This window comes from Aptenodytes forsteri, unplaced genomic scaffold, assembly GCF_000699145.1.
Source record: "Aptenodytes forsteri isolate BGI_AS27 unplaced genomic scaffold, ASM69914v1 Scaffold105, whole genome shotgun sequence".
NCBI lineage: Eukaryota > Metazoa > Chordata > Aves > Sphenisciformes > Spheniscidae > Aptenodytes > Aptenodytes forsteri.
This window is the reverse complement of record NW_008796112.1, coordinates 1,711,540-1,732,798: the sequence shown is the minus strand read 5'-3', so window position 1 is coordinate 1,732,798 and position 21,259 is coordinate 1,711,540.

Sequence of the window (21,259 nt, the reverse complement as noted above, 5' to 3'; positions counted from 1 at the left end):
GTTCGGTAAGTCTCAATAGAGAGCAAGTTCAAACAAGCATGTCACCTCCTTCTATTTCACCCTCTGATTCTTTTAAAAAGAAGTTAGATGTGAAAAAAAAGCCATAAGATCAACAGGCTTTAGAGACTCATCTTGTAAGTCAAGGTGCCCCAGGATACAACAGTTTATCTTTAAAAACTCTTGATCTCTTGGACATCATTAGAAGATTCAGAGGATCCTAAATTTGCCTCATTATGGTTCTTAGTCATCAAGCATTTTGAAAGAGAGCCTACATTTGCTTTATTATTTGTATACTGAAGGCAATTTATAGATTAGAGTTGAATACGTCAAAATACCTGGTCTACTTATAGATACGAACATCGCCTACAGCTTTTTGTTTATGAGAACAGTCTTTCTGTCTGTAGAGGCTTGAAGCCTTGTGTTAATTTTTATGAGAATTATCTGTCTATAGGCTTGAAGTAAGTATTGCTTCTGCCTTGACATATCAAGGAATTTTTTTTCAGTTCATGCTTTTCCCTCCATCTGAACTTTTTAGTCCTAGAAATGTTAAAATCTTTTGTTTGTAAGGGGTTTTTTTTGTTTTCTTCTTCTGTTTGTTGGTTTTTTTTTTTTAACATGCTGCAGTAATATCTATTCAGTAATACCCTGACTCAGAATTAGGAGCCAGGTACTGAAAACAAGTAAAACAAAACGTCAGAATTAGCTCAAGATGCCATGGATGACTAAACAGGCAAATGTGGGTAAAATAATCTAACAATAACAGAGGCTTAAATACCTAAATTATTAATATTTCTAACCATTTTACAGCAATGTCTCAGGTAAAGTTTCAACAGAAAGTTAAAAGAAGAGGGATCTTAGCTGGACACCTCCACAGAGTTCAGATTTAGCTCTGCTGAGAACAGAAACAACACTGTTCTCTCTGCAAACTGCTGGAGAATATACCCATTTAGTTTAAGTGTCTGAATAATAGAGGAGCCCTCCCAAAAATCTAGGCTTTAACATGCAAAATTTTTTAAACTCCATGAAACTGGGAGCGTTCCAAAAATTGACAGGTATTAATGAACATCTGATTGTGACTATAAACTCATACTTTGAGCCTAGACTTTTAATAAGTTCATAAGTAAAGCAGAAATACAAAGCATAGTTTAGATTTTAATTAAATTGCATGGACACAATAGGCATATCTAACTCAGTCCAGAGAAATCAGCCAAACAGAGCTTTCAGAGAAGTATTACAAATACCATATAATTTTATTTCTGTTATAAGCATTCTGTTCTTTTAGCAAGTTCAGCCTTTGAACAGAACTCATAAAATATAAAGCAGAAACAGTAATATTGACTTATGTACAAATTACTTAGGTTTTGTAAATACACATTTTAACAGATTGAGACAGGAAAGGAAAAAAAATTACTTAGTCTGATTTCCTGCTTAACATGGATTTTTAGGTAGTATTTGGTACCTCATTAAGTTTTTCTTTTATAAAGACAGCTAATCTTAATTTGAAGAATGAAGAGATGAAGAACCCACAGATTGAGACAGGAAAGGAAAAAAAATTACTTAGTCTGATTTCCTGCTTAACATGGATTTTTAGGTAGTATTTGGTACCTCATTAAGTTTTTCTTTTATAAAGACAGCTAATCTTAATTTGAAGAATGAAGAGATGAAGAACCCATACATTTTCTTTGGTAGTTAAAAATATGCCTTATTTATAACTTCAATTAATCTGTTTTTCTTTATCAGCAAAGAGTGGGTTTTTTTTTCACACATGGAACATAGAAAGCCAAGCATTTTCATATTGGTAAAGAAATAAAATAGGCTACAAATATATTATCTATTCTATAATTAATTCTATAGTTTCTTTATACAGTAATGAAGTGGTCATAATAAATTATCAATTTCTCATACAGCTTTTGTTTGCATTATTTGACTGCATAGTTTTTTGATTATGCGGACTTTCTCCCCTGCTTATCTGAGAGAATTCCTAAGTTTCACTGGGGCCTTTAAGCGTTATGAAATAAGAATGAAACGTCAGGCCCAGGCTTTCCTGAATCATGGGCAATTCTTCCCTAAGTTCAAAGCTAAGCAGAAAAGGGCCTCTCAGCATCAGTTCTAGTTTTAAAATGAGATGATAACTTGTCTTCACAAAAGATATATTATGCTTTGTTTTTCTTATTGGATATAAAAGCGTTAGTTCTTTTCATGTAAAAGAATTGCATTTTATATTTTAATCATTCAGTTTTTCATGGTAAGTCTTTTTGAAGAGTTTGATGCATCTGAAAAGCTTATTTCTGCGTACACTTATTACTGAGTGTATATTATTAATTATTAAGAAAAGTTGAAGCAGATTAAATTGAATCATATGGCAAAAATAGTCCCACTGAAATGAGAAAGAGTACTTTGTGGAACTCAAGATGGGATAAGGGTATCAGTATGGACCAAATAACCTCCCTTAAACATTTTTATTTCTCTTTTCCGTCTTAATAAACAAATTTTTGTGCAACAGGTTCTAAGGTAGGCCAGGTAGGGTTTTATGGTTTGATCCAAGGTTAGGACAACGAATATAATAATGAGACTCTGTCTATGATACTGTGATTTTTACGATTGGCTTGAAAAGGGTAGAAATCTTATAAGGATATAGAGGTGAAAGATTTATACCTCTTCCTCTCTCTGCAAATATTCCAACTTAATTATTTTGATGTTTCCATTGTGTCTATGCTTTAAGTCTTTAGGTGCATTACAGAAGTTTAAAATCACAGAGTGTGTCCCATCTCAGTATTCTGGGTGGAATGAAGAATTATCTAGGCAAACTTTTAACATCTAGAGGGCAATCTCATACACTAGCAGTGTGACTATAAATCTAGCAGTCAGAAGAACAGGCTCTCATTGTGGAAATCGCATTGGTTTAAAGTAGTGGAGTTTAAGTAAGCTAAAAAACTATGGTATTGCTGCCTTTTTTTAAAGTCACCCTGTGTACTTTCTCTTGGTTTATGTAATTTTTTAATTTATGTATCTGGTGTTCTCTTATTGATAACAAGAACTTTGTCTTAGCATATCTTATTCTGTCTTTATTGGCAGTTTTTGGTCTGGGAAGCTATGTTTGTAAAAAGTATTTCATAATGTTCCACCACACTCCTATCTTCAATTTTCACATTCTATATATACACACTTTTACTTGAAGGAAATCGGAAGTTTCAACTGCTATCAGTGGCATTTTATACGGATATATGGCAAAACCTATAGTATAAACTGCATTTCTTTTAAGTGGTGGTAGAGGACTATCCCTTGGTATGATTCCAAACTCTTTGGAGATCGCACTCCAGTATTGTTATACTGCATTTAGCATGCTGTGCCTCAGATCCAGCAAAAGTGATAGGAGTAGGCATAATGCAGATTTTTCACAGATAACTGCAGAGCGGGTCAAAACAAGAACTCTTTAAACTAAAAATGATTCTTCTTTTCCTGAACTTTGAGGCTTAGATAAAAAGAGAACAAAATCCAAATCATGCCTCCTTTAAATTCAGTAAAGCCAAGATCACACCAGGCTGCCTACCTCTAATTATAATGGTTTTTTCACAATCTTTGGTCTCTCCCCAACTCTTGACTTCTCTGATTTCATTCTCTGTTGAAGAGAATAACTTTCTCTCTAGGATTGTCTGGTTCTTCTGTAATTGGATATTATCTTCATGTTCTAGTCCCATTCTGATCAAACGGGTCCAAACTGCATATCCCAGACAGATAGCAGGCAAAAGAATATACAGGAATAAAGAGCTCAAGCATATACTGCTATCCGTCAGATTTGTTAATCCATCAGAAATTTATTTCTGAAGGAATCATTTTAAAGCAACCAAAAGTTTATGGTCATTCTGAGTCTCATTTAAAAACAGTTTATCCTAATTTCTTGGGTGATTAAGTTAAGACAGATTTATGAATGTAACTTATTCAACTTCAGAAATTCAGATTTCTACAGTTGTACATGCTTAGACATCTTAAATTAGTAGCTGATGCAACCAAGAGTTAGAGTTGTGCTAATATAAGATGGGAAGGAGGTGGCTAGTCTTGTGGTTAAAGCATGGGACTAGCTGCTGAGAGGTCTAGGTTCTATTCCTGGTTGTGTCACTGACTTCCTGTGGGTCACTGTCTTAAGTCACTTAGCTGTGCCTCATTTTACTCATATATAAAGTGGAAATAATACTTACATTGCTAAAGTGCTGCGAGACTGAAGTCGTTAGTGTTTATACAGTTATTTTATGCTCATAAAAGGACTTTGTGTATAACTGTATCAGCAGGTCAAAACCTATATTCCTAATGTAATTCCTTTCATGTAATTTGTTATATCTTTCTCACATAGCAATTAATTGATTCCAGTAAAGAAGGCTAAAAACTCAAAAGTGCAAATTTTAACTTAAAGCATCCAGAGAACTTTGCTTCCAGGTCCAATTAAACGTTTATTCATGAAGAGAATTGAGTTTTCTTTGTAAGAGTGTGAGAAAGGTAGTTTTGTGGTATTTACTCCCTCATAATTGTTAAAAAAGAATTAATTCCCCCCCTCCCATTGTTTCTTTTGGAGGATTGTGTGAAGATCTCTTGGTACTTCCATTTCCTATAACCTTTGTCCTGTTTTATAGTTTTTATACATTGTTGTGATGGAATTAATTTGAAATACTATTTTTAAAATCCCTGCTTTTTACATATTTTACCCTAATCTCCAGGGTGCTCCAGATAGATGTAGGAAATACTGTTGGTCAACTAAATGATGATTCTGTAGAAAAACAGTATACACTGCAGCTACTAAATCCCAGCGAAAGTCCTGGAATCAAGCGCATCCCCTGGTATACTGCCTAGCCTTAAGGATTAGTTTCTTAGTGTTCAGTCACAGTGGCACGGATCTTACATTTCTGTTACCACAACTGTTATTTCTATTGCAGAGGGAAACTCTGGAGGCTTTTAAACCAAGGAGATTGGTGTGTCTTTCAAATGTCTGGTAAATAAGGTTTATATACATAGATACCTACAAACATTTTAAACATTTCGTAATTCTTTAGGACAGATATAGATAGTAAAGACTGAAAGAGAATTAGATGGCATTCAGACTATCCTATAGATTTAATTACGTTAACTGAAACACCTTCATTAGTCTTTACAGCAAATGGGTTGCATGGCTTTCAATAACAAGACCAAAGACTAAATAAAGCAGTTTCTTGTTTGTTTTTGTAATTAATATATATTATTATAACACTAAACATTCTAAAATTATGTCATTTTAGTAATGTTATTTCTGAAAGAATCACCAGGAGGAGTGGCATAACAATGAAATGGAAGCATCCTTTTCTTACATCTTCCTTCTTGTCCATAGAAGTTGTGACCACTGAAGTATAGTCCAACAAAATACACACAAAACTCTGACTTCCAACTTTTACACGTGGATTCACAGGCAGTAGTGTGAGACTACTTACAGCAGCATAGTGAAAAAGTACACAGATATTTCTAGTATTAGGGCATAATATTTTTCAAATGTTGTTTTGTGTAAATGTACACAGATGCTAAACTCAAAGGCCTCAGATGACAGTTTCTACTGTATAAACAATATCTACTTACTCTGTGATTAAATCATCATAAAACTGTGCTGCCAACATGCATCGAATTTTGCTGGGCAGAGAAGCAGTAACTTTAATGCTTACTGATTATTGAATTTTTTTTTGCAGAAGTACAAGAAAATAGAATATGGTCAGGCAATACAGCTTGAAATAGCTATTATATTAAAGTCATCATGTTTCATTCATGCAAATATTTCCATTGGTTTGTCAGCTGCTCTTCTGAACCGACTTGTTAGTCTTTTAAAAAAATCATTATTTTCATTTAAGAGCTTAAGACTCTTAAAAAATAAAGTTGATAACTGGTTTTTGGTCTGTGCTAACCATTAGAGGATGCCAGGTAACTTTAGCAGTGAATCAGGGGCTATTTTGGGAGAAAAATATTACAATAATTTGCAGGAAATAACCTTTTTGTTCCAAAACAGCTGTCATTGAACACTATTATATCTACAACAATTAAAATTATCTTTGGTAACTTTTAGTATTTGGCATGGCTCCATTATTGTTCAGTTAAATATTTTTCAAGTATGTTAGGACTTCTGCCCACTGTGTGCTTGAAACCCTTCATTATCAATACAGAAGCTCGCTCTCATTTTTGTCATATCGTAGTCCCTCATGGCAGGACGCGTGATATCTTCTGTGAAGATTCTTTGCCATTCTATAGAATGGCAACAGGACTTCTACTGAGCACTGATGACTCAACAGTTACAGTATAGCATTTGCTTTTTAATATGAAGTGTTGAATGCCAAAAAAAAACCATAATAAAAAAGAATGTACTAGCTAACATATAAAGTGAATTAGGAAACATGTGCAAACATCCTGGTGAATTTAAATAGCTGGTTGGATCAGAAATGGAGGAAAAATAACATTGGGTCAGGAACAAAACACAAAGCGGCCAGAAACCTTGTATTTCTAATTTAGGATATAAATACTCACTGCTAAAAAATTCTTTGTTACAAAATGTAATTGATTAAAAAAAGGCAGTTTTAGGGGGTGTTGTTGGTTGATGGCTTTAATATGCTTCAAATACTAATTAAAAGTATTTCCACAGTGCTGAGACTTTTTATTCACTCAGATTGTAACTAGTTGATATGCAACTAACATTTTTTGTGAATGGTTTTTCAGAATGAAACCTTTATTATTTGTATTGTAATAGCACTTGTGATTCCTATTTATGGCTTTGAGTCCTCAGTATTAGCAGAGCAGAACTGAAAGAGTATGCTCTTCAAAGAGCCTATCGTACGTATGTAACATACGGTAATGTTTTATTAATAGCACGTTTGCATACTATGGTATGCTTACTTGTATTTGCATCAGTATGAGTTGATATAGAAGCGTCCCTTCAGTGTGGCATGTATCAGATGCCATCAAACTCATTTTTCTACATAAGATTTTACTCTGTGAACTTAATTGTTAGTATTTTCTTACCCGATGTATTGTTGTGTTAGCAAAAAAATGCAATCTTGGGAATACATAGAGGACATTGTGTTGATTTCTGGTATTTGAGTTTTATATAGCCTAATAAATAATAAAATGTAGCAGTTTAGTACCCTGTGGACTATAACCTGGCAACCCACTGTTGTTTCAGTGAACTAAAGTAAATTTAATCTGAACTCTCCTACTTTCATTTGAAAATTTCTGACATTTGGGCCAGATCACCCCTTTATGTGTTTATTTGTCCCTGTGGACCTTTTATTGTACTGTGTACAGTTCTTTGGTCCAGCAGATGAACCTGAAGTAGTACTATGTTACCAAAGTATAAAAAATAGGGGTAGAATGGTAGGACAGAAAATCTGATTAAATTGGGAAATTATAATTGAAATTTCTTTTGTATTTCATTTATTCAGCTCAAATACACTTAGTCACAAAGTATCCACAAAAAGTCATTTGCGTTGTGTGGATTCAACTTACATTATGAATTACTGAAAAACTAATTTTTTTAAGGATAACCTATAATGACATACAGATAATAAGGTGTATCAGAAAGCAGGATTTTCTTATCATAGCCCCTCTTTTTAGAGTATAACAGTACAAACTGGGTCACAATTGAAGTTACATTTTCAGTAACAGCTGGTTTTCCATAATATGTTTTTTCAATAATCATTTACACCTGCTTCGAATGAACACCGAGTGAGCAAAACATCATTTTAAATGTGAGTGAAAAAATCTTACAGCTACTTCTTCCAGATAGACCACAAAAGTTTCAGCTCACTGGGGAATAGCTCTGATAATTGCACTCCTAGAAATAGATGGATTACTACTGAGAGAATATGGAAGTTGCAACAAAAAAGCTTTTTGGGAAAAAACGGCTTGTTTGTAGACTGTGACTTGGACAGCTTTGTTCTTCAAGGACATTTTTGCAGGCAGGATAGAACAACTTCTCATCTAAATTATAGTAGTGTATGTGGAGTGAAAGCATAACAACAACAAATGCCCAAGACGTGAAAAGCAAAATTTCAAATTTAATATTCCATATTGTAATACTAGATGCAGAGGAGTATTGTAAGGTTTTAACTTTCATTGTGATTACTGGGAGAAAAAAAGACAGCAAAATGACTTTGGTCTCTAGATATATGTCCAGAAGATTACTAAAAATGGGAAAAAATGTCATTGGTTTTAAGAATTTAGCCTATTCCTCTGAGTTAAGTTATCAAAACTGCTAATCTTAGCTCAGAACAAAGAAGTGATTTAGGGTAACTGCTCTCACATATGGCAGCAAACTCCTTCCATTCTATCTTTTCTGTCTCCAGTTTCCTGTTTACTCATCACGCAGCTCCAGTCTCTTTTTGTCTGGAGTTCTTTATTCATGAGTGTACCTTTTTTCATTTGATTTTTTTGGTTGGAAACCTCAGCTCCATTTGTACACGTTTCTACCTCATCTTTTTTGTTATATAAAGTTCCCATTTAAATTGTGTGATGTGATCTCTTATGGTCTGATCCATTTACCAGTTCAGGTTTTTAAATGCTCTCAAACGTTTCTTTAACTTAAGGTTTATATTTTTGCGAAACAGTCCTTGTAAAAATACATGCATTTCTATTACTGGCAGTATTTTTTGAAACAGACAGCAGTATATCTTATTTCCCAGTTATGTTAATTTGCTTCTCTAACACTCTGAAACCACTTAAATTGGGAAAATAAATAATGATTTCTAGTAGCCAGGTGAGACTAGGAATGTGGAAAAGGAAATAAGCCAACCTGCTATGATATCTGAGGGTATGACAGCAAAACCAAATCTTAAATTCACCTCTTTCTGATTGTATTATCTTTCTGTCTTTTAAGAATGATTATCTGAATATTTTACATTAATGTTTCTAGATGATCTGATAAAGTTATTTATAAGAGTGTATTTTTTTATTCCTTCACACGTCTAAAAACGATTTTATAGATATTTCTTCTCAACATTTTGAGTAGTGTTGACTTCCAGCTACACTTTTACTTTACACTTGTACACTGTACTGCTTTTCCATATGCCGATTATCTGTTACCCTTAAGCTTAAAGGATAACAACTGAGCTGGTGCTCAAGCTCTTCCATATGACCATTTGAATAAATTATAAAACTTCCCCATAACTTATTTCCATTTGAAATATGTCCCTCAACCCATAGTAGAGAGTTGCCTTGGACACAAGCCAGTCTTTTAAAATCCCTTTTAAGTGAGAAAGGACTAAAATTGTTTTATTTATTGTATCTTTGGTTTGCTTAGCTGTCTTCTTTTAACTGTTGGGTTTCAGTTGGAGAAACATTTTCAGTCTGCCTACGCCCCCAAGCTTTTAAAAATCCTTTCTTTACACTTTTGTTTCTATTAAAAAGGCAGCCACACCACTCTTGCTGATGCATTAAGACAGAGCACAAGTGGGCATATCCTGCTGTCAGAAATGTGCACACATGTGACTTACAACAGGAATTGTGTGGGTGTCTGAGATCAGAATTTGGTCCAATGCATGCTCTGCCTGAATTAGCATCCTCTTTTGCTGTGCAGCAGCAAAGAACTTCACCCAATGTCCAAAAAAGGAAAGAATGCATCGTGATCTGCAAGCGCGCAGCTGGGGTCCCAGGGGGTCTGGCTGGAGCCCTTGGCGAGTTGGCTTCCTGATGGGAGAGTGAGAAAAGGGAAAGGAGGGAAACTTTCTAATGTAGCTGATAAATCGTGTGTATGGTAGGGGTGGGGTCACAGACAAAAGGAAAAGGAGGCTTTCTGAGGTTTCTTATAATAAGGAGCAGATTTTCTGTGTTCTTCTGACCTCATTATTACATTAAGTGAAACACTGTCTTGATTTTCTTTTTGTGCTTGGGGAAGCAAGGAACTAGGAGAGCTTTTTGATCTCTCCTGGGTACTTTGCAGCAATGATTCCAGGTGTATGCTTCAAAACACATCTTTTAGAAAAAAGGGGCATTAACAAGAACCAGTTGTCTCTTTCCCCTGCTGATTCTCTCTGTTGTTTCAATTAGATACCTTTTCCGTTCTCAACCATTGCTAAATGCCACTAAAAGGGATTACAGACTAACACAAACTAGTTAAAAGAAATACTTTCTTAATCTAGAAATTTATGCTTACTATGTAGGTCACAACAATAACAACAACAAAAATCCCAAACATCAAACGAAAAGTAAAATAACTGTCAGAATCATGATTAAAAAGACTTTCCAGAGTCTTTAGATTGATTCACATAATAAAAACCACTAAGCACAACCAAAATTAAATTTAAGAAGGGTTGACTTCCTAGGTCTGCATTCTACTTGTATTTAAACACAGATCTCCTCTTAAGTTTCAAATCGTCCCTTAGAAAAGCCTGTACTTTCTGAGTCCTAGAGACACGATAGAAAGACACCTATGTACGTGCTGCAGGCTGCAGTTTGCCTGAGCTGAGGGAAATGAATCTTCTTGAGTCCTGGAACTTTCTTCCCTGCCTGAATGGTGCATCCTATGACATATGTTCCCCAGCATCCCATTTGTCCTAGTAAGAAACTGGCCAATCTAACAGTGGGAAATGAAATTCAGAGGAATAATTCCCCTAAAAAATTCGGAGAGCAGTTGGTGGAAGAAGAATAGCTGCGGTTTGATTAATCACCACCTAGCCGGTGATGTTTCAGAACGGACAGACTGCAGGTGGGGACAACTGTGTTTTAGAGAGGACCTTTCCAAGACATGTATGTTTCTAGGTTTATTTCCTAATAATGTGCATCTAAGACCATTCACATCAGACCTTTTGGAGAATAGTTTTTCCAGCTATAGAATCTCCAGTTTGTTTTTAAAAGTTCTTTTGTTTGCAATTTTTTTTTTTGTTTTCTCTTTTGGTGCTAAAATTTTTAAGTCTGCTTTGAGCTTTCTAAAAAGGACTGTGTTTCTTTCATATGTGATGTTACCTATCCTGTGATTAGAAAAACTGGCATTAGTGAAACACGTTGAAGAGAAACATGGACCTGGATTACCTATTGTGTTCCCTTAGGTGAATGTCTTTCACTGGTAGTTTATGGGCAGAAACGTTAAACATTAAAAATCTGCTCAGTTGTGTACAAGATTCTTTGAGTAGATAAATGACCCTGTAATAACTTAAACTCTTAAAGCAGATGTTAATTAGGCTGTGAGTAATTTTTAAAGCATTGCCATAGTGATAGTTTCCAGAATGTTCTCTGCTCAAAGTAGAATTTGGGAAATTCATTTTACAAAGTGGCTTTAGTTATTCCTGGAATATAAGTGAATAAGAATGTTTCCATAAATTATTACTTTTTAACGTTATTTTAAGCTGCTTAAACCAGTGAGGTGATTTGACCAGTTTATGGTCTTCTTTGAAGGATAGAACTGAAGGATAGAGCTGTATTTTGGATGATACAAAAGTTGAGGAATTCTTCTGAGTCACCAAAGATCTTGTGTATTCTCTGTCAATTTTAAAAGTAGCATTGTAGTACTAGCACTTAGACCACAATCCCACACGTGTTTACACATGTCTACTGTCACTACCATGGAACAACTTGCATTAGTGTAGTTATTTGTATGTGTGTGTCGATGACTATAGGAATCAAGACTTCAACTTATGTCTGACAGTAAGATGAGCAGACATCTCTTGCTCCTTTCCCTATAACTATGGGTAGTCTCTGAGGGGGTTCTTTGCCCCAACTCTTTGTTTTGGTTAGTGGTCTGTGGTCCATTATGGAAAACAGACATTTGTGAACTGAAGAAACAAACCAGTTATTGTCTGCACCTTTGTTTCTCAACTCTGAAAAGCTGTTTCAGACTCCTATGCAACTATAGTTGCATGGATGAAAGCTAGTAAGCAGACAAATATCCATTCCTACTGAAAACCAAAACATACCTCTTGTACAGAAAAAAACACCTTCAAAAATGGAAACTGTGAGTGACAGCTTTTGCTTGGACTGCTAAGCACATGCTTCCTAACTGTGAGGGAAGGGAAGATGCTAGAAAGTGGCAAACTCAGGAGGTGAGAGAAGTAGCTTCTATAAAGATAGTAAGTTCTAAAAGATGTTCTATACACACTTGCTTTGCTCAAGTGTTAATTTGTGCCTGAAAATGTCCCTCAACCTGTCCTCCTTATGGACAACTTTTCCCTGAATCTTCTCCTTTTCTGTGGACACTGAGGTGCTCTTTTGTCTTTTCTCCCTGGATAAGTGTGCGCCAGGTATTTCTGCCTGGCTTCTTTGTTGGTGGCTTATGATAAAGTGTTGAGACTGAGAAAAGGTCCTGACATCTTTCTGCACAGAAACTTTACATTATCAGAAAGTTTTTGATTGATGTAGGATTCTATTTTGGCTGTGTGTGCCAAAATGGATTTACAGGCATGGCAAGGGGCATCTTTATGTTTGATTTCAACAGCACCGAAGAATCCATTTACCAATGAGATAAGAAGTGATGGAATATTAGTAAAAATAGGTAATGTTTTCTGAATTACTTAACAATTTAAATGGGCTTCTACATTGCAAAGACCATTGGAGGACTATTGATACAACATAAGTGTAAAAGTGTGTGGGAAGCTGTGCTAGAAGAAAGTAAGAGAGCTGCACTACACTGTACAGCATTGTTACAACTGTAGACATCAGGGACTTGGACCAACCTATAGAAGGTAAAGGTCAATTGACTCAGTAACTATCTATGCAGGGAGGGCTCTTCTAGCAGTGGAAACTGGAGAAAGAGGTAAAAGATGTAATACTTACGATTTCAACTACACAGATTCAGATTAAGAATATAATTGAAACATGTCATCTAGAAAGTGATGTATTACTACCCAGATCCTACAAACCCAAGTTTTAATATATCTCTAGAAGATATGGTTGATTATCAAGAATTAGTTAAAGGCTTGCTAGAGCAATTTCTGGGGAGGTTTCTATGTCTTTGTATTATGTGGGAGATCAAATCAGATAATAATCATTCCTGTCTTTAACATCCACAATATCTTTCTTTATGTGCCTGAATTTTGAAGATTGGTAGCGTCAAGCAATTATTTGCCTTTGCCTGGAGTCGCTTTGATGCATTCTTTCCACTATGGTAAATAATTTAATGAATAGTAAAATCCATGTAATCTTTCTCTTAACATCAGATTTATCATCTGGTGGTTTTTTTTCCCTGTACATTTCCTTCATTCCTTCCATAATCTAAATGAAAGAACATCAATGCCTCCATAGCTGTTCACAGTATTTTATTCCCTATGCAATACTACTTCTGCTTTATAGTTTAATTCTGTGAAATTCTGTATTTAATCTTAGCTTCCTAAATGTTTAGATTTACCACTTTCTGGTTCTTCTCTAGTTTTATATAAATGTGAACCATTTGGCATGTCTGACATCACATATTCTGCCAAACAGCAGAGAAGCTAATTGAAATACTCTGAGTATTTCAATTTCAATCTGTGGGCCAAGTTCTCAGTTGTCATCAACTCAGTTGTCGTAATCATGGAGCTCCACAACAGTACGTGGAAATATGCCGATACAAATTGAGACTACAGCCTACTATCTGTAATTGAGGTCCGTTGTTTAGTTGCCTGATGGAAAGGAAATTTTTTTTACATCCTGATGCTGTTTTCTCCAACAACATGGTTTCTCAGTAATTGCCACCTTTGTCCTCCTCATTACAGAATGTGCTATATCTAGCAGCTAAGATGAACTGTTGTACCATCCAGGATTGAATGGGGCAGCGGTCACATCCACTCTTGGCAAATAGTTTCAGCCTTGGATCCTGTTTCTTGTATCCTGATGCTGAGAGTTCTGTTTACTACAGTTTTCACAATAGCCTTTGAGAATGAGTACTCTGAGAACACAATAGTGTACCTCCAAAAGAGTTGCCAAGAGGAAAAAAAAATAGACTTCCTTCTTTGGCAGTGGTAGAATATAGGTAAGGCTAAGCAGCATTCTTAGCCAGCAAGAAGGGCATAACAATATATTTTGACTCCCATAGCTCAAATGAATTTCCTTTGAGAAAACGCATTTTTCTTAGACAAGGGGAGTCTAGAATGACTTTCTTGTTAAAGAAGATTGCATATAGAGGATAGAGGATGGAATTCAAACGTTTAAGGAGAAAGGAAACTATGGACATCTCATAATTCTCAACCTGCTATAGACCATATATAGAAAGGCAATTTAAAATAGAGGATGCTGTGAGTGCCTATGAAAAATATTAGGACATCTTATTTATAGGCAGTGTATCACAACTGCTTATTTAATATCATTAAGAGAAATTCTAATATGAAAAATAGACTGTGATATCATGAGTACCCATGAGATGTTTCTGGAAGTATAGGAACAGTCAGAGAATGAACCAGAATGTACAGGACTACTACTCCTCATCAGGTAGGCTGCTGCTTGATTTAGGTCCCAAGAATTTTTTTCTTGTATGGGAGAAGGACAGAGGGGTTGAGGTAAGAAGGAAGGAGGATAATCCGTGCTACTTTTTTCTCATCTTCCCTGGAGAGAGGAGAAAGAATGGTATACCTGCCACTGAGGTTGGGCCTGGAGACCAACCGTAACTCCTAGAAGCAACATGGCAGAGGTAATGGTGCTAAAGGACTCTGAATGCTCTTTGGTTTATACTATAAGGGAGTGTATCAATAAAGGGCTGGAAGGATAAAATCTAAATGAGAATACTTCATTGGGAAAGACAAAACAGAAGAGTCAGACATATAGTAAAGGAAGAAATAGGAAGAGAAAATGGATGAGTAGAGAAATTTCAGCTTCTGTATTCCCAGTCACTAAGATTTCCTTATAGACTGTTACAGATTTTAGTAGTGGGGCTGCTGGTTTTGAATCGGCTAACAAAAATGAGAGCTGTAGTCTCATAACTCAGGCACTAGCCTGATTGTGGCTGTTGTGCATGCATGAGGCTTTTTTTTATTTATTTCAATTATAGTGTTAGTTTTGTTCATCTTCAACAGCATTTACAACGGAATTAGTCAGACTTCCACTCAACTCAAAAGACATGTTTTTTAAATTAAGCTTCAACCAAAGAACAAATGGATTTAAATTGCAGGAAAAAATGTTTCATAAAACTTTGAAAAGTTCAGTAAAGCACCAAACTTATAAATTCTAGAGGTCTGATGAAACCCCCCATACTTTAGCCTCCTTTTTTCCTCACCTCAGCTATCCTGTGAAGGACTTCAACGTCACTGCTTTAGTTCCCAATGCCTTGAAATAAAATAGGGCTTGTGCCTTAAACAGGTCTAAATCTTTCCATAATCTCACCTTCTTTATTCAGAACTTCTAATGTCTGTGTTTCAGTAATTACACTGAGGGTGCTGGAAATCACAACATCAATAGCGTATAGGTGAGATATACATGGGTCATTCATAGGGCAGGTGTACCCTGGTAAGGCATGTTGGAAACTTTTTCACGTTACGCTGGCCAGATGCAGCGATTGCTCTGGGGAAGGGGAGGATGAGAGAATGAGCGTGGGCGGTACACGGGAATTCACTCTGGTTGGCCGAAGGCTCTGCTCTAAGTAGAAATATGCTGACTTTTGTATGTATGTGATAAATGTGTTTTAAGAATAGCAGTGATTTCTTAATCCAGTTTTGCAAGTACAAACAATTACAATGCCTTGTAAAATAGTTGCTTAGATTCCATAGTCCCAATGTAACAAAGATCAAACTGCTTTTCAGCTTCTGATGATCACTTTTACTCCTGTTTGAAGGAGGAGGGGAAGGAATACCAGAGTTTGAAATCAAATATTTATATCTTAATTTCTTTATATGAACTTTTGGGGAAAAATATTAGAAATGGATCCTACTGTTTTATTCTGTATTCATGGATGGCAGTAAGCGTTGGTGGCTTTAAACACGGTTGCTGTTTTGTGCTATAAATGTGATACGAGTTTTCTGACGACCCAGTGTATACTGAAGTGCAGAAGAAAAGCATTTTAGTTCTTCAGGACAGAGAGAAACAGTTTTTTCTTAACACTTTCTACATTAGTGATGGGATTTGCTAGATTATGCTGTTCTTTTTAAGACACATGGGAGATGAAAATATTTTATTGCTATATGTATACAGCTATATTTCAGTTGAAAGCTATATGCTTTCAGAGAGGAAAGCATATAATGATATTTAAGCTCTATATGCCCAAAAGAACCCAAATCTGGATCTTCATTTAAAATAAGAAATGTGCATTACTGAGGTATTCTCTTTTTAAGCCCAGTCCCTAATGAACAGTGCTGCAGTGGCATTTGAAAACACACAGAAAATAAATCAGCGCAATGTGACACTGTTGGCAGGAATATTTTTTTGTGTGTATAAGATAATCCCAGGACTGATCTGGCATATGCTGTCTGAATTGTCTTACATCCCAAGGGTGAGTTATTCTAACATGAGGCTCAACATTGAAGGTGTTTACCCTTTTAAAGTAGGGATTACAGAATCTATGCACAAAACTACATGGTCAAAAATTATGAAAATGTGTTTTGTTGTTTTTAACTGGGATGCTATAATGTTATGAGTTTAATTGCAATTGTAGCTTTCCTATAGGTCGTGTAGCCAAGATCTGTTTCAGAGCCCATGGGTGGAAAAAAACCAAGCCCTGTTTCTCTTCTTTTTCTGTTCCCTCATTTCCCTCCCATCTCCCTATTGTCAACTGGGGGAAATTGGCAATGAGGTTGTGTGTGCGTGCACTTGGGTTGGGGCCAGAGGAACAACCCCAAAAGCCTCCTTCCTGCAGCTGCAATAAACAAGAAAGTGAAATGTAGTGTGTGCATATACTCAGCCAAAGAACTTGACATGAAAATTTTAATTGTAGGGGTATTTTTTTTTTGTTTTGGGTTTTTTTTAGAGAGCTAGCTAAGGTTTTTCCTTTACAGCAGGCTTTTAAAATAATGCATTAATTTTCAAGAGGATTTTGCAATCATAGGTAAAATATAGGACATGATTTGGCTATATTTTTGTAGGTCATTCAGTTATTTGTAGCCCACTGTCTCTCTGTTACTCATATTATTTCCTCTTTTTGCAAACCCTTTTCATATGATTTCTTATTGTCTGGAGGCGGAAGTTTCCAAGCTAATGCTGCCCAAGCTGAGTTTAACAAAAGAGTAAAAATGAGGAAAAGATTAAATGTATTTGAATTTTATAATGCTTTCAGTTTTAATAGCATTGGGACTCTCAACTGCCCTATACGTTGTTTGGAACAAAAACTATTACAAGTTTGTTGCTGTACTGCATTCAGTAATAACCTCAAATTTCCTTAGGGCTATGGGCAGTAGAATTTGTCCGATCGAAAAGTGTACGCTTCCACTACTCGATTAGGAGTGACTACCCTATTTGCTGCGAAGTATAGGGCTCATGCCATGTGATTAAGCAATTATATATGCCATTGCCCCCTGCTGGAAAGCACGTGAAATACTTATTTCTAGGTAAAACACATAGGGACAATCTTTTTTTTTTCTTAGTTATTCAGGAATTAATGTCATGGTAGATATGTTCCTCCTTCCAAACTGATGAACGGCTTCAGTTTTCAACGTTGAAACTGAACTTAGTAAATAAATTTAATAGCAGTGTCTCAAAACGTGTTGTGGTATTAAGACAGAGGAAGCTTTATTTTAAAACTAAAAGAGAACTGAAAGCTGCCTTATCGAGATTTGTTTCACGTATCCACAGTGTTGATCTTCTAAAAAGCATCTATTTGGTCTTCTCTTTAATATTTTACATTTTGGCGTAATAATAAGCAGTCACTCTATCAGACAATATAAGTTCAAATTTAAAACATAGGTGTAAAGGTGTAAAACTTAAGAATAGTTACAAACGAACTGAGATTAGTCAGTAGCCATCTCGCAAAATCAGTAAGATTGATCTCCTAAGTGTTTGCATCAGACAGAAATTGTATCAGATGTTTGTCTGACGGTGGTGGAACTGGGTGTGGCAGCAGTTGCTGAACTGGTGTAATGCCTTAGCTTTCAGTGATTAATGTAAAAGCAAGGAACTTATAACATGTGAACATTGTATTAACAGCAGCTCAGCCAACAGCGTAATGACGGAAACAGTCATTGAATGACAAATCATTAATTCAATATATAAGCAGCACTACTTTCAGGATCTCTGTGCATTGCAGAAAGGATAAGATAGCAGAAAACTTAATTAATGTAGCCTACTAATTTTCCTTCTTTTTGCTTTTGTTTTGATAATATTGTAAGTGATTCAGTATCTTTACAGAAATTTTCACTGTGAGTTTTTTTTCTTCCAAAACATGTGGTAATTATATTAACATCAGGAAGTCAACAGCCAAAGAACAAGTATCTCCAGTGAGAACATGGCAATAGACTTGGAAAATCCATTCTAACCAAATCTGCTGAAGAGAAGAGAGAGGATAGGCCTTTTATGTTGAAGTAAGTTTTTGGCATACATTTTCTGTACACTGTTACAAAAGCTTATGTGCTTGGAGTAAGAAATAATACAGGTCACTGAGTGCAATCATATATGAATTACATATATTGTGTGCATTGTGAAGCAAGAGGCTGATGTGAACTGCCTTTTCTCTTGGTAATTGAAAAGCAAGTTTTTGGAGTAAGATGCACAGAACTAGTAAACATATATACATACATAAGTTTGAAAAATATTTCTTTGTTCAGAGAGCACCTCATACTGATTTTCTTTTTTTTTTTAATTTACTGTGCTTTTGGGAAAATCATCTTCCTCCCCCAGAAGCATGAAAGACTTGCTAAGACTTGGGGCCCACTGCTGTTCTCCTAGGTGGAAGATGGTACACAGGGATCCAGTGCAAGTGCACTCGCATACCCATCTGGGCTTATGTCACTCCAGATGTCACCACAGTACCTGCAGTGCCGAAGGGCTCTATCATGGAACAGCGCACCTATTACTCTCTTCAGTGTTTTTCTTGGAAGGGTCCTATAGCCTCTTGATCTCTGTTGACCAACGTTTGGTCCCTGTGGTTTATCTTTCACAATGGAACAAGTATATTAGTATTCTGGTATGCTGTTCATTTCATTGCCACTTTTCCTGTACGGCAACATAATTGGTCATAGCTGGCAGTTACCTGCTTTTCAGGATTTTTTGGTAAAATAACTCTTTGAGAAGATAGCTGATGCTTTGGACAGAAAGGAGGCTTCTGACTTTTTAAGCAGCATGTGTCTACCCCTCTTTAGCCCTGATATTTTTATTGGTATCTTGAAAATTATGGAACACAGTATTTGCACATGGGAAACAAGTATTTCCTCCATTAAGAATATACCTTGTGAAATACTGATATGCATACTAACCCACACTTCCATTTGTTTAAAATGTAAATGATCCTTGCGCTGGGTAGCAATCAATTTTGCAATGTTATGGCCTTTTCTGGCTTGAATCCTCTGTATAGTACACACCGGATTTTTAGCCTTCATTGAGATTAAAGTAAGTGTAATTGGCTTGTAAATGCATTGGACTCCTTTTGGTGTGGATTTCATGAATAGAGTATGCTTACCATAGCAGCAGATTGGGTGCCAATATTTCACATCGAAAACCAGTCTCCTCAAAGCCCAGTCTGTTCCAAGAAAGTGACCGACTCCTACAAAAATGACATAAATAAGTTTAATTATTGTACAACAACTTTCAACGCTGTTGCAGCAAGATCAGCTAAATAAGCAGAGAATCACTTCGCCTTTTGTGTGTGTGTCAGAAGCTGAGTAACTGTGTGATCAGTTGTGCTGTTAAATCACTTTCGATGCTGATTCAAAAGGGCATGTTGCTGAAAACCACAGCTGGCATTAAGATACTTTTCTAGATTAGATGATGGATTGTATTTTAGAACTGCATTGTGAAAATTGGGCACAAAAGTGTGTCTTGACTTCATCATTATTTCATCGCCTATTTCAGACTTACTGAACTTGATGCAAAGGAAATGGCAGACTTCAAAAATTGTCTTTAAAGTTCCTTTCAAACTTCATGAATATAACCTAGAATATGCAAGTTCTTATTTCAGGAGAATGAACAGACTTTCTGGAACACAGTATAATTGACAATGATTGATTGATTTAAATGAATTTTTTTTTTCTCATCTGTGTCAATTTTATCCCCATATGTTTGTAATTGTTAGGGATCTTTTCAGAGTCTTTTTCTAAGAACGAGGCTAACTGGAAATGTAGCTTTTAGATTTTTCCAGTTCTTGAAGACCACTTTTTAAACGCAGCATAGCCCAAAGGAAATGTTTGGTCTGTCATTGTCTAATCATGAAATTTAGTCAGTTAAGGTCTTGTGATATCTTGTTAAAGTATGCACAGATTGTAATCGCTTCCTGTCAGTGGTCAAGGAAGTGATTTAAATATTAGAAAGCAGGGACAGAATGGAAAGTAAGGTGTGATGGTCTGAGTTTAGTCAGAGGGTGCTGTAGTTTTGAGAGCAGAGGTGCCAACCTCAGCTGATGCTGAGTGGTGAGGCAGAAGTGTAGATAAAAGGCCAGATAAAAGTATAAACTGCCTGCAGTTGGGTGTTAACTCTAGTACTCAATGACAGGCCAAACAAACAGCGGAAGTCTCCAGAAACAGGTATAAATTTTCCTGATTGTACTATTTCTAACGCAAACTGACTGATTCCATGCTGACTAAAATCAAATATCCTGGTAGATTTACTCATTTTTCACAAGTCTTTCTTGTGAGGAAAGGAACATAAGCATCCATCTTTCACAAGTAACTTGCACAGTTACAATCCTGTTTCAGAAGAAATTTTGGCGATCCTGCCAAATCAACTTTAACTTGAGCTGGCTTAATGTAATGGGTGCAAACTCATTACTTAGAGGGAAGAAGAGAAAGACCACAAGAACTGTCCTGCTGGGTCAAACCAATGGTCAATACACTTTAGTATTCCATTTCTGACTAATGGCAATATGAGAGGATAATAAGAAAAAGACATTTTACATAGTTAATTTTGATAATCATGGTACTTTGGTGTAGTACCCAAAATACAGACTACCGATTAATGAGAATTTCCCAAGATGTTCTATTTTTTTCTTTGAACTTCTACAGAATGGACAAAATTCTGGTTTGAGAGGGCGAAAATCATAGGAAAAAAGGACTAATTAATCACCAGAATTACCAGGAATGTTTGCTCTCACAATTAATTTTTAATTCCAAATTAGAATTTCCTGTGCTATGTGTTGTACTAACTTGCAGAAATGAGCTGGTAACTCACTAGGGAATAGCTGCTGAGCTGTTGAAACAAATTTCCTGCTACTACTGCAAAGAAAGCGTGTACT